Raw genomic sequence first — 12,716 nt, forward strand, 5'->3', positions numbered from 1 at the left:
CCTGCTGATGCTGGGTAAAGGTCCATTTATTGAGAGCTGAGTACTAACACAAAGAAAAACCTCCTCTGATTTCAAGCGTTAGTAAGGCTTATGTTGCTTGGAGAAAAAGCTCGGAGTGGGGCACATGTGTGGAGGATGGAAGAGGAGAGGATGGGAGAAGTCAGAAGAGACCCACCTTCCCTAGTTGATTGATGACAGTTTCCCTGAACTTGGAACCCCTGTAACAAATACATACTAAGCACTGCTCGTCACCCAGTGATGCCTTTATCCTTGAATTGCACTTTGATGTGTTTGATGTTAATTCTTTACTATCTACAGTAGTTCTAGATTGCTCTACCTTTTTTATTATTATATGGTTTGTCCTTTGCTTATCTGCTTTATTAATTTTCAGAGTATAACTTCTTAGACTATATTTGTGAATAATACATTCTAAATTTAGTTCAGTGTCTACCTTAATTGCCCATTGCAAGCAATCACTGATAAAAACTTTTCTGGTTTTTTTTTTTTTTTTTTTTTGAGACAGAGTCTCACTCTGTCACCCAGGATGGAATACAGTGGCGTGATCTCAGCTAACTGCAGCCTCCCGGGTTCAAGCAATTCTCCTGCCTCAGCCTGCCGAGTAGCTGCGATTACAGGTGCACGCCACTATGCCCAGCTAATTTTTGTATTTTTAGTAGAAACAGGATTTCACCATGTTGGCCAGGCTGGTCTCGAACTTCTGACCTCAGTTGATCTGCCCACCTTGGCCTCCCAAAGGGCTGGAATTACAGGCGTGAGCCACCGCACCCAGTCTGATAAAAGTTCTTTGATGATGCTTTTTGATGACTGCAATTACAAAAATCAAAGGCTATTTCTTGGCTGGGTGTGCCCGGCCCTCCCACTTGCTTCTTTAAAGGCCTTCTAAGAGCTATTCTAAGCCTGGGGCCTTTTGTATTCCCCTTCTCTTCAAGAAAAACACTCCGAGGGAGGAGATGAGAAGCAGAGTCCCAAAGTTGGTGAAGAATCACATAATGAGGGGCTGAAGTATCGGAAGACATAAAACTATAGGCAAAAATAAACTCCAGGGCAATTAAATATCTAAAGTTGTAAAAACAAAACAAAACAAAATACGAACCAACTTCAAAATTATCTGGTGCTCACTTTGACAGCACATATACTACAACTGTAACAAAACAGAGATTAGCATGGACCCTGTGCAAGGATGACACAAAAATTCATGAAGCATTCCGTATTTAAAAAAAAAAAATTTTTTTTTGAAAAGGCCGAGTACAGTGTTTCACACCTGTAATCCCAGCACTTTGGGAGGCCGAGGCAGGTGGATCACCTGAGTCCAGGAGTGTGAGACCAGTCTGGGCAACATGGTGAAACCCTGTCTCTACAAAAAATACAGAAATTAGCCAGGCATGGTGGCGCATGCCTGTAGTCCAGTTACTTGGGAGGCTGAGGCAGGAGGACCGTTTGAGTCCAGGATGTGGAGGTTGCAGTGGGCTGAGATTGCACCATTGCAGTCCAGCTTGGGTGACAGAGTGAGACCTTGTCTCAAAAACAACAACAACAGCAAAATTATTTGAAAAAATATATAGTATTTTTATAATCAACATAAAATTTTAACAATAAAATTATGAAAAAGCAGAAGTAAAAATTGATCATTTTGACTAAATTGACTATTATAAATATTTAAAACTACCATCTAAAAAACTTTTTTTTCTTTTTCTTTTTGAGACTCTGTCACCCATGCTGGAGTGCAGTGGCCCAATCACAGTTCACTGCAGCCTTGACTTCCTGGGCTCAGGTGATCCTCCCACCTCAGCCTCCCAAGTAGCTGGGACTACAGGCACATGCCACCACGCCTGGCTAATTTTTTCCAAATTAAACTGACAATGGTATTTGTTTCACATCTACAGGACTATCGATAATCTAAAATCCTGACCATTTTAAGTGTGGGTGAGGACGTGGAAAAATTAGGACTCTGATATCCTGTAAAACTGATACACCCACTTTGGAAAGCAACTTGATAATATCTACTCAAGTTGAAAATGCACTTATTCTTTGATCTAGAAAGTCTACTTCCAGATAAATGCCTTACAGCATCGTTTTTCAATCCATTAGTGAGTCATAAAATCAATGTAGTGAGTCATGTCCAGCATTTTACAAAAATGAAATGAAATAGGACAGAATGCAACAGAGTAGGAAATAGAGTGCATATAGCAAGGGCAGGTATTATTTTGTAAAATTTTTATTTCATCTATGAACTGGGTCTTAATATAAAACATATTTCCATAGTGGTTTCAAAAAAAACCTCTAGGCCGGGCGCGGTGGCTCAAGCCTGTAATTCCAGCACTTTGGGAGGCCGAGACGGGTGGATCAGGAGGTCAGGAGATCGAGACCATCCCAGCTAACACGGTGAAACCCCGTCTCTACTAAAAAATACAAAAAACTAGCTGGGCGAGGTGGTGGACGCCTGTAGTCTCAGCTACTCGGGAGGCTGAGGCAGGAGAATGGCGTGAACCTGGGAGGCGGAGCTTGCAGTGAGCTGAGATCCGGCCACTGCACTCCAGCCTGGGCGACAGAGCCAGACTCCGTCTCAAAAAAAAAAAAAAGAAAAAACACCTCTAAAAACATTCCTTAATAGAAACTCTCATCCATTAATTAGCCCTAGGAGACCTGTTGGAGGATATTCCCTGAAATGTAGTGTTTCTAATAATGAAACACTAAAAACAATGTAAATGTCAATCAGTAGCAAATGGATAAGCAAATTGGGGTGTATTCATGTGATGAAACACCATTCAGCAGGCTAAATGAATGAACTTGCTGGGCCAGTGGCTCATACCTGTAATCCCAGCACTTTGGGAGGCTGAGGTGTGTGGATCACCTAAGGTCAGGAGTTTGAGACCAGCCAGGTCAACATGGCAACATCCTGTCTCTAATAAAAATACAAAAATTAGCCTGGTGTGGTGGCATGCGCCTGTAATCCCAGCTACCCAGGAGGCTGAGGCAGAAGAATCGCTTGAACCCAGGAGGTGGAGGCTGCAGTGAGCAAAGATTGTGCCACTGCACTCCAGCCTGGGTGACAGAGCGAGACTCTGTCTTAAAAAATAATAATAATAATTTTAAAAATTAAGAAAATAAAATAAATCAATGAACTTAATCTAGATGAACAAATTATGAAAACGAAGTTAAGGAAACAAAGCAAGATGCAGGAAAATAAGTGCCACACGAAACAAATTACATGAATTTTTAAAACATTAAGAAATACCATATACCATATATATGTAAATGTTCATATCTATGTATATGTATGTGTGTATAGATGTATGTATGTATATATGTATGTGTGTGTAAATACATCATAGTCAAAGAATTAAAAGCAGACTAGGCCAGGTGCGGTGGTTCATGCTTGTAATCCCAGCACTTTGAGAGGCCGAGGCGGGCAGACCACTTGAGGTCAGGAGTTCGAGACCAGCCTGGCCAACATGGTGAAACCCCATCTCTACTAAAAATACAAAAATTAGCCAGGCATTGTGGCACGAGCCTGTAGTCCCAGCTACTCAGAGGGTGAGACAGGAAAATCCCTGAAACCCAGGAGGCGGAGCTTGCAGTGAGCTGAGATTGCACCACTGCACTCTAGCCTGGGTGACAGAGTGAGACTCCGTCTCAAAAAATTAAAAAATTAAAAATTAAGAAAAAAAATGAAAGCAGGCTAATAAAAAAGCGATGCCTAAAGGGAAGGAGAAAGGGAGGAAAATAGGTATGATACTATTTATTCATTTTGGGTAGTGGATACATAGACGAATGTTACAGTGTTGTTATTATCCTTTTAAAACATTTTTAATACATAAAAAAGAAATAGGATTAAGTGGGTTTTTGGGAATCAGGTTTTACTCTTGCTCAGAGAGTATCATAAAACTGTATTAACTATTGGTTATTAAAACCCTTGGCCAGGGCTGAGCGCGGTGGCTCATGCCTGTAATCCCTGCACTTTGGGAGGCCAAGGCGGGTGGCTCACCTGAGGTTAGGAGTTCAAAACCAGCCTGACCAACATGATGAAACACCATCTCTACTAAAAATACAAAAAGTTAGCTGGGTGTGGTGGTGGGCACCTGTAATCCCAGCTACTCAAGAGGCTGAGGCAGAAAAATTGCTTGAACCCAGAGGGCGGAAGTTGCAATGAGCCAAGATTGCATCACTGCACCTAGCCTAGGCAACAAGAGTGAAACTCTGTCTCACACAAAACAAAACAAACAAAAAAAACCTTTGGCAGGGTTGGGCGCAGCGGCTCACGCCTGTAATCCCAGCACTTCGGGAGGCCGAGGCAGGTGGATCTCTTGAGGCTAAGAGTTCAACACCAGCCTGGGCAACATGGCGAAACCCTGTTTCTACTAAAACAAAATTAGCCAGTTGGGCATGGTGGTACATGACCTGTAGTCCTAGCTACTTGGGAGGCTGAGGCACCAGAATCACTTGAACTCAGGAGGCGCAGGTTGCAGTGAGCTGATATTCAGACACTGCACTCCAGCCTGAGCAACAGAGCAAGATGCTGTCTCAATAAATAAATAAAACCCTTGGCTGGGTTCAGTGTGGTTCATACCTGTAATCCTGGCAATTTGGGAGACTGAGGTAGGAGGATTGCTTGAGGCCAGGAGTTTGAGACTGACCTGGGCAACAGAGTAAGGCCCTGTCTCTACAAAAAACTTAAAACTAACTTAAAAGAAAATCCCTCTTTAAGGCTGGGCACAGTAGTTCACACCTGTAATCCTAGTCCTCTGGGAGGTCAAGGCGGAAGAATCCCTTGAGGCCAGGAGTTTAAGACCAGCCTGGGCAACATGGCAAGACCTCCTCTCTATAAACAGATTAAAATACAAACAAAAACTCTTTCATTCTGGTATTTTCCGCCCAGTCCCTTGCGAAGAGTAACTGTCCTGAATCAGCTTGTCAAATTTAGTGAATTAGTAACTAAAAGTGGCAAATCACTGCAGTTATTACCTCTGATACAAAAAGAAACTTTATCTTTCCCTAAGGTTTCATTCTTCCATATCTTTTTTTTTTTTTTTTTTTTTTTTTTTTTTTGAGACGGAGTCTTGCTCTGTCGCCCAGGCTGGAGTGCAGTGGCTGGATCTCAGCTCACTGCAAGCTCCGCCTCCCGGGTTCACGCCATTCTCCTGGCTCAGCCTTCCGAGTAGCTGGGACTACAGGCGCCTGCCACCTCACCCGGCTAGTTTTTTGTATTTTTTAGTAGAGATGGGGTTTCCCCGTGTTAGCCAGGATGGTCTCGATCTCCTGACCTCCTGATCCGCCCGTCTCAGCCTCCCAAAGTGCTGGGATTACAGGCTTGAGCCACCACGCCCGGCCTCTTCCATATCTTTATACATACTGTTCCTTCTTTCTTCCTAGAAATGATAATCCCAGTGATACATGGGTTTGGGAGCTCCAATCTAGTGCCATTTATTCCCACTACTTGTCTCCCAAGCAATCTCCAATTGACTCTCCTTCAAATCTCAACCTACTTCAAATCTGACTTTTCTTCACCTGGAAGCACCACTACTGCCACCACCATCAGAATGTATAAATTTACAGCCAGGCACAGTGGCTCACACCTGTAATCCCAGCTACTCGAGAGGCTGAGGCAGGGAGAAGTGCTTGAACCCAGGAGGCAGAGGTTGCAGTGAGCTGAGATCACGCCATTGCACTCCAGCCTGGGTGACAGAATGAGACTCCGTCTAAAAAAAAAAAAAAAAAAAGAATTCATGAATTTACTACTCCTTCAACTTTTTTTTTTTTTTTTTTTTTCTGAAGGAGTGAAGTGGTGCGATCCCGGCTCACTATAATCTCCACCTCCTGGGTTCAAGCGATCCTCCCATCTCAGCCTCTAGGGTAGCTGGGATTATGGGCAAGCACCACCACGCCTGGCTAATTTTTGTATTTTTGGTAGAGACGGGGTTTCACCACGTTGGTCAGGCTGGTCTCGAACTCCTGACCTCAAAAGATCTTCCCGCCTTGGCCTCCCAAAGTGCTGAGATTACAGGTGTGAACCACTGCACTCAGCTGCACATTTTAATATGTGAGGCAATGCCTTATGTATCCCAAGGAGAAGAACTAAAAGATAGTTTTTGGTCAACCTTATATGAAGTATAAAGATGTCTACTTGAAACACCTACTTAGTGGAAAATGTAAGTCTAATATTATTTAGTAACATTTTAAATCACATATAAAACATTTATTTAGAAATGCTTTTTCAAATTTTATTTTATACAAATCATCAATGTCATCATCATTCAAGCCACTTTTATTGTTAACTAGCCCAGTTTGCAGAGCAAGACATCCTTACATACACCTAAGTTGAGGACAGTTTTTTTTTTTTTTTTTAGTTCATGCTGTTTGTATGTTCTTGGCTTATACAATATAATTTCTGTTTGTTTGTTTGTTTTTGAGATGGAGTTTTGCTCTTGCCCGGGCTGGAGTGCAACGGCGCGATCTTGGCTCACTGCAACCTCTGCCTCCCAGGTACAAGTGATTCTCCTGCCTCAGCCTCCCAAGTAGCTGGGATTACAGACATGCACCACCACACCTGGCTAATTTTGTATTTTTAGTAGAGACGGGGGTTTCTCCATGTTGGTCAGGCTGGTCCCGAACTCCTGACCTCAGGTGATCAACCCGCTTCAGCCTCTCAAAGTGCTGAGATTACAGGTATGAGCCATCGCGCCTGGCATGTTGTTTTTTGGGTTTTATTGAAATGGATTCTGGGTCTGTCACCCAGGCTGGAGTGCAGTGGTGCTATCTCAGCTAACTGCAACCTCCGTCTCCCGGGTTCAAGCGATTCTCCTGCCTCAGCCTATCAAGTAGCCGGGATTACAGGTGCCCGCCACCTTACCCAGCTAATTTTTGTTATTTTTAGTAGAGATGGGGTTTTACCGTATTGGCCAGGCTGTCTCGATCCACCCGCCTTGGCTTTTCAAAGTGCTGGTATTACAGCACGATCCACTATGCCTAACCCTTTCTGGGTTTTTGTTTTGTTGAGATGGAGTCTCCCTCTGTCACCCAGTCTGGAGTATAGTGGTGTGATCTCGGCTCACTGCAACCTCTGCCTCCCGGGTTCAAGTGATTCTCCTGCCTCCCGAGTAGCTGGGATTACAGGCGTGCGCCACCACGTCCAGCTAATTTTTGTATTTTTGGTAGAGACGTGGTTTCACTATCTTGCCCAGGCTGGTCTTGAACTCCTGACCTAAAGGGATCATCCTCCTCAGCCTCCCAAAGTGCTGGGATTACAAATGTGAGCCACCGCGCTTGGCCATATTCATTTAATAAATATTTAATGAGGTCCCCCTTGTGTGCCAGGGACTGGAATACAGTGAGCTTAGACTCCTGTGGGATAGATAGCCATGAAATGTATAGTGACACAGTTAATTAATTATGATCATGTTAAGTACGATGAAAAATAAATATAGCTAGCTACAAAGTGAGTAACAGGAACCTCAGTCTGTGGGGTTAAGAGTTTCCTGTAACAGAGTTGTTTATATACAGTGCAGCACTAACTCATATACCCAGCCTGCCTGGGTTCAAATTCTTGACTCAATCTTGAGCAGATTATTGAACCTCATTTTCCTCATGTATAAAGTGGAGATAGGTCTGGCTTCGTGCCTGACACCTATGTGAACCCAAAATATCTGAGACAGGTCTCAATCAATTTAGAAAGTTTATTTTGCCAAGGTTAAGGACGTGCCTGTGACACAGCCTCAGGAGGTCCTGATGACATGTGCCCAAGGTGGTTGTGGCACAGCTTGGTTTTTCTTTTTCTTTTTTTTTTTTTTTTGAGACAGAGTTTCGCTCTTGTTACCCAGGCTGGAGTGCAATGGCGTGATCTCGGCTCACTGCAACCTCCACCTCCCGAGTTCAAGCAATTTTCCTGTCTCAGCCTCCTGAGTAGCTGGGATTACAGGCGCATGTCACTATGCCCAGCTAATTTTTGTAATTTTTTTTACTTTTTGAGATGGAGTTCCACTCTTGTTGCCCAGGCTGGAGTGCAGTGGCACAATCTCAGTTCACTACAACCTCCACCTCCTGGGTTCAAGCGATTCTCCTGCCTCAGCCTCCTGAGTAGCTGGGATTACAGGCATGTGCCACCAAGCCTGGCTAATTTTGTATTTTTAGTAGAGATGGGGTTTCTCCATGTTGGTCAGGCTGATCTTGAACTCCTGACCTCAGGTGATTCACCTGTCTCAAACTCCCAAAGTGCTGGGATTACAGGTGTGAGCCACCGTGCCCAGCCCACAGCTTATTTTTTGTTGTTGTCTATTTTGTTTTTTGAGACACAGTCTTGCTCTGTTGCCCAGGCTGGAGTGCGGTGGTGCAATCTCAGCTCACTGCAACTTCCACCTCCCAGGATGAAATGATTCTCCTGCCTCAGCCTCCTGAGTAGCTGGGGCTGCCACGCATGGCTAATTTTTTTGTATTTTTAGTAGAGATGGGGTTTCACCATGTTGACCAGGATGGTTTTGATCTCCTGACCTCGTGATTCGGCCACCTCAGCCTCCCAAAGTGTTGGGATTACAGGTGTGAGCCAGGGCACCCAGCCAGAAACCTGAAAGGTTTGTTTTGTTTTTTTTTTTGAGACGGAGTCTCGCTCTATTGGCAGGTTGGAGTGCAGTGGCGCGATCTTGGCTCACTGCAACCTCCGCATCCCGGATTCAAGCAAATCTCCTGCCTCAGGCTCCCAAGTAGCTGGGACTACAGGTGTGTGCCATCACGCCCAGCTAATTTTTGTATTTTCAGTAGAGACGGGGTTTCAGGATGTTGGCCAGGATGGTCTCGATCTCTTGACCTAGTGATCTGCCTGCCTCAGCCGCCCAAAGTGCTGGGATTACAGGGGTGAGCCACCGTGCCTGGCCACCTGAAAGGTTTTATTTTTTTTATTATTTTTATTTTTTTATTTTTTGAGACGGAGTCTCGCTCTGTCACCCAGGCCGGAGTGCAGTGGCCAGATCTCAGCTCACTGCAAGCTCCGCCTCCCGGGTTCACGCCATTCTCCTGCCTCAGCCTCCCAAGTAGCTGGGACTACAGGCGCCCGCCACCTCGCCCGGCTAGTTTTTTGTACTTTTCAGTAGAGACGGGGTTTCACCGTATTAACCAGGATGGTCTCGATCTCCTGACCTCGTGATTCGCCCGTCTCGGCCTCCCAAAGTGCTGGGATTACAGGCTTGAGCCACCGCGCCCGGCTGAAAGGTTTTATAAAGAGAAATGACAAGCTTAGATTTGCAATTTTAAAAGCTCTCTCTGGCTACATACAACATGGAGAACTGGTTGGAGGGAAGACAAAACACATGGCAGGAAACCAGTAAAGAGGCTGCTGTAGAAGTCGGGACCACAGGCTTGCAGCTTAGCCTAGGGTGGCGGCAGAGAAGACAGAAGGAAGCTGGCTGATTGAAGAACAGCTAGAAGGTAGGAACCAACGAGCCACGCGCGCGCGTGTGTGTGCGTGCGCGTGTGTGTACAGGGGCAAAGGGGGAAGTGGACTAAACACTAAATAAACATCTCAGGAAAGGGCTGGGTGCAGTGGCTCACGTCTGTAATCCCAGCACTTTAGGAGATCAAGGCAAGTGAATTGTTTGAGTCCAGGAGTTCAAGATCAGCCTGGCTAACATGGCAAATCTCTGTCTCTACTAAAAATACAAAAATTAGCTGGGTGTGGTGGCATGCGCCTGTAATCCCAGCTCCTTGGGAGGCTGAGTTGACAGGACCACTTGAGCCCAGGAGATCAAGGCTGCAGTGAGCCATGATGGCGCCACTGTACTCCAGCCTGGGCGACACAGCAAGACCTTGAGAAAGAAGAAAGGAAAGAAAGAAAGAAAAAGACAGGGAGGGAGGGAGGGAGGAAGAAAGGAGGGAGGGAGGGAGGGAAGTAAGGAAGTCAGTTAGTTAGAGGAATGACTTGTGTTCCTGCCACATTCTTTCATTGCATGAAATGCCTTCCCCTCTACTCCATCCTTTCAGACACAGTTCCTTCCTATTTTATCCACAAAACTCTGATTTTGTCTCCTTCTTTCCAAGAGAGTTTCAGAATTTTAGAGCTGAACATTCTTGAGTAGTTGACATGACTCAGAAGCTACCTGAAGATGGCTGGGCACGGTGGCTCACACCTGTAATTCCAGCACTTTGCGAGGCTGAGGTGGGCAGATCACCTGAGGTCAGGAGTTTGAGACCAGCCTGGCCAACATGGTGAAACCCCGTCTCTACTAAGAATACAAAAATTGGGCTGGACGTGGTGACTCACACCTGTAATCTCAGCACTTTGGGAGGCCGAGGCAGGCGGATCACAAGGTCAGGAGATCAAGACCATCCTGGCTAACATGGTGAAACCCCATTTCTACTAAAAATACAAAAAATTAGCCAGGCGTGGTGGCAGGCACCTGTAGTCCTAGCTACTCCAGAGACTGAGGCAGGAGAATGGCGTGAACCCGGGAGGTGGAGGTTGCAGTGAGCCAAGATTACGCCACTGCACTTCAGCCTGGGCAACAGAGCAAGACTCCATCTCAAAAAAAAAAAAAAAACAAAAGTTGTCTGGGCACGGTGGTGGGTGCCTGTAAACCCAGCTACTCGGGAGGCTGAGGCAGGAGAACCACTTGAATCCGGGAGATGGAGGTTGCAGTGAGCTGAAACTGAGCCACTGTACTCGAGCCTGGGCGACAGAGTGAGACTCTGTTTTAAAACAAACAAACAAACAAACAAAAAACACTACCTGAATATGGAGACCATGTGCTAGTTAATTAGTTAACTTTTTTGCGGGGGGACAGTCTCATTCTGTCGCCCAGGCTGGAGTGCAGTGGTATGATCTTGGCTCACCTCAACCTCCGCCTCCAAGGTTAAAGCAATTCTCCTGCCTCAGCCTCCCGAGTAGCTGGGATTACAGGCGCCCACCACCACACCCGGCTAATTTTTGTATTCTTAGTAGAGACAAGGTTTCACCATATTGCCCAGGCTGGTCTTGAACTCCTGACCTTGGGTGATCCACCAGCTTCGACCTCCCAAAGTGCTGGGATTACAGGCGTGAGCCACGGCTGTAACAGATAGAAAGATAGTCAACTTTCTATCCCGTCCACCCCATCTACTCAACTCTTGTGAAGATTCAGGGCCATCTTTTAAAACTTTTCCTCTGACTACACAAGTGGTACCGTCATTAATAACCTGTGCTAATATAAAGCTCTGTGACCTATAAAGCAGTATACATATGTGGGAGCTTTCACAGCTGTATTATCTTTGGATCCTCACAGAAGTCTTACAAAATAGGTACTATTATAAGGGAAATAAACTCAGAGCTAAAGTGATATATCCAAGGTAACATTCACTAAAACAAATGTCAACGCCAAGACTGAACCTATAACCAGGAACCCACATAGGATGCTCTACCACCTTCCATGAAGAATAAATATTCATATATATCCAGGAGGACTGTTAACTCTTGGAGGCAGTTACGTACCACTTCTGGGAATCCTTCCTAGTTTCAAGTATTAATTTAGTCAAACATGTTTACTGAGCACCTACTATGTGCTAAGTATGGCACCTAGTGTTGGAGGTGCAGCAAGGAACAAGGCAGAGACGATACCCTCATTCTAGTTCAGGGAGCTGTCAAACAAGGACACAAATATATAAACACTGTAAGTGATAGATGCTATAAAGAAAATACAAGGCCGGGTGCAGTGGCTCACGCCTGTAATCCCAGTACTTTGGGAGGCCAAGGTTGGCGGATTACTTGAGGCCAGGAGTTCAAGCCCAGCCTGACCAACATAGTAAGACCCCGTCTCTACTAAAAATACAAAAATTAGCCATGCGTGGTGCCACGTGCCTGTAATCCCAGATACACGGGAGGTTGAGGTGGGAGAATCGCTTCAACCCGGGAGGCGGAGGCAGCAGTGAGCCGAGATCGCGCCACTGCACTCCAGCCTGGGCAACAGAGCAAAACTCCGTCTCAAAAACACAAAACGAAACAAAAAAGAGTAACATGAGAATAAGTGTGAAACGTGTCCTTTTTGCCGGCACTATGTCAGATTGGGTGATCACAGAAATCCTCTCAGAAAAGTAACATTTAAGTTGAGACAGAGCTTGGTCTTCGGTAGGTGCTTAACGAAAACCATTTTCCCACAAACTTAGTTCTGGAAACGACAAATAAAGGAAAAAGTGTACTTAGTCCGCACAGGGGCCGCTCCCAGGCCTCCAACCTTCGCCACCAGACTGTGACTGGAAAGTGGACAGTTCCGGCCTATCCACGCCGCCACCATTAGAGCGTGCCGCGGGTCCTCCAAGCCACCAGGAGGCGCCATGGCCTAGGCACTGGCAAACTGAAATCTGGTACCTAACAGTCGAGGCACAGACGCCCCGAGTCTAGGCAGAAGACAAGGGCGGCGCTAGGAAGCCCTGAGGCCCTAGGGAATCGCGGAGGGTCACCGGGCCCTTCAAGGAGAGGGTATCCTCCGTATCCTCCGCAACGCAAACCCACACCAGTGGCATAAGAACACTCTCCCTCTGGGACACCCTGTTTCCGGCGCCTTTAAACCGGGAAGTACTGCTGTGTCCAATCCTGACCCTCCTTCCGCACTTAGTCTTTGAGTCCTTCCCTTTCCTGGCTTGTGCCGGAGCCAAGCAGGCTGTGGCTACCAATCAGCGCTCAGAAAAGACGCATGCGTCTTTGAACGAACGCAGCGTACAGTTAACTTTGACCCAAAGACAAC

General features: G+C 45.9%; 1 protein-coding gene, 1 long non-coding RNA gene and 1 other non-coding gene across 3 annotated transcripts in view; 2 read left to right on the plus strand and 1 right to left on the minus strand.

The window, feature by feature from the left end:
- The window catches only part of SLC11A2 (solute carrier family 11 member 2), a 72,234-nt gene extending 59,712 nt beyond the window's left edge, over positions 1-12,522 (minus strand). The window contains exon 1 of the mRNA XM_077952396.1: positions 12,172-12,522. The gene's annotated coding sequence lies outside the window, so the exon portion shown is untranslated. The remainder of the gene's footprint in view (positions 1-12,171) is intronic.
- LOC114671130 (U6 spliceosomal RNA) lies at positions 1,133-1,236 on the plus strand. Its single transcript, XR_003721025.1, has one exon. It is a non-coding gene; the product is annotated as a U6 spliceosomal RNA (small nuclear RNA).
- On the plus strand, positions 6,339-12,514 carry LOC144332894 (uncharacterized). The gene is made up of 2 exons (XR_013401094.1): positions 6,339-6,457; positions 11,943-12,514. It is a non-coding gene; the product is annotated as an uncharacterized LOC144332894 (long non-coding RNA).
- Positions 12,523-12,716: the final 194 nt, after the last annotated feature.

Source organism: Macaca mulatta, chromosome 11, assembly GCF_049350105.2.
Source record: "Macaca mulatta isolate MMU2019108-1 chromosome 11, T2T-MMU8v2.0, whole genome shotgun sequence".
NCBI lineage: Eukaryota > Metazoa > Chordata > Mammalia > Primates > Cercopithecidae > Macaca > Macaca mulatta.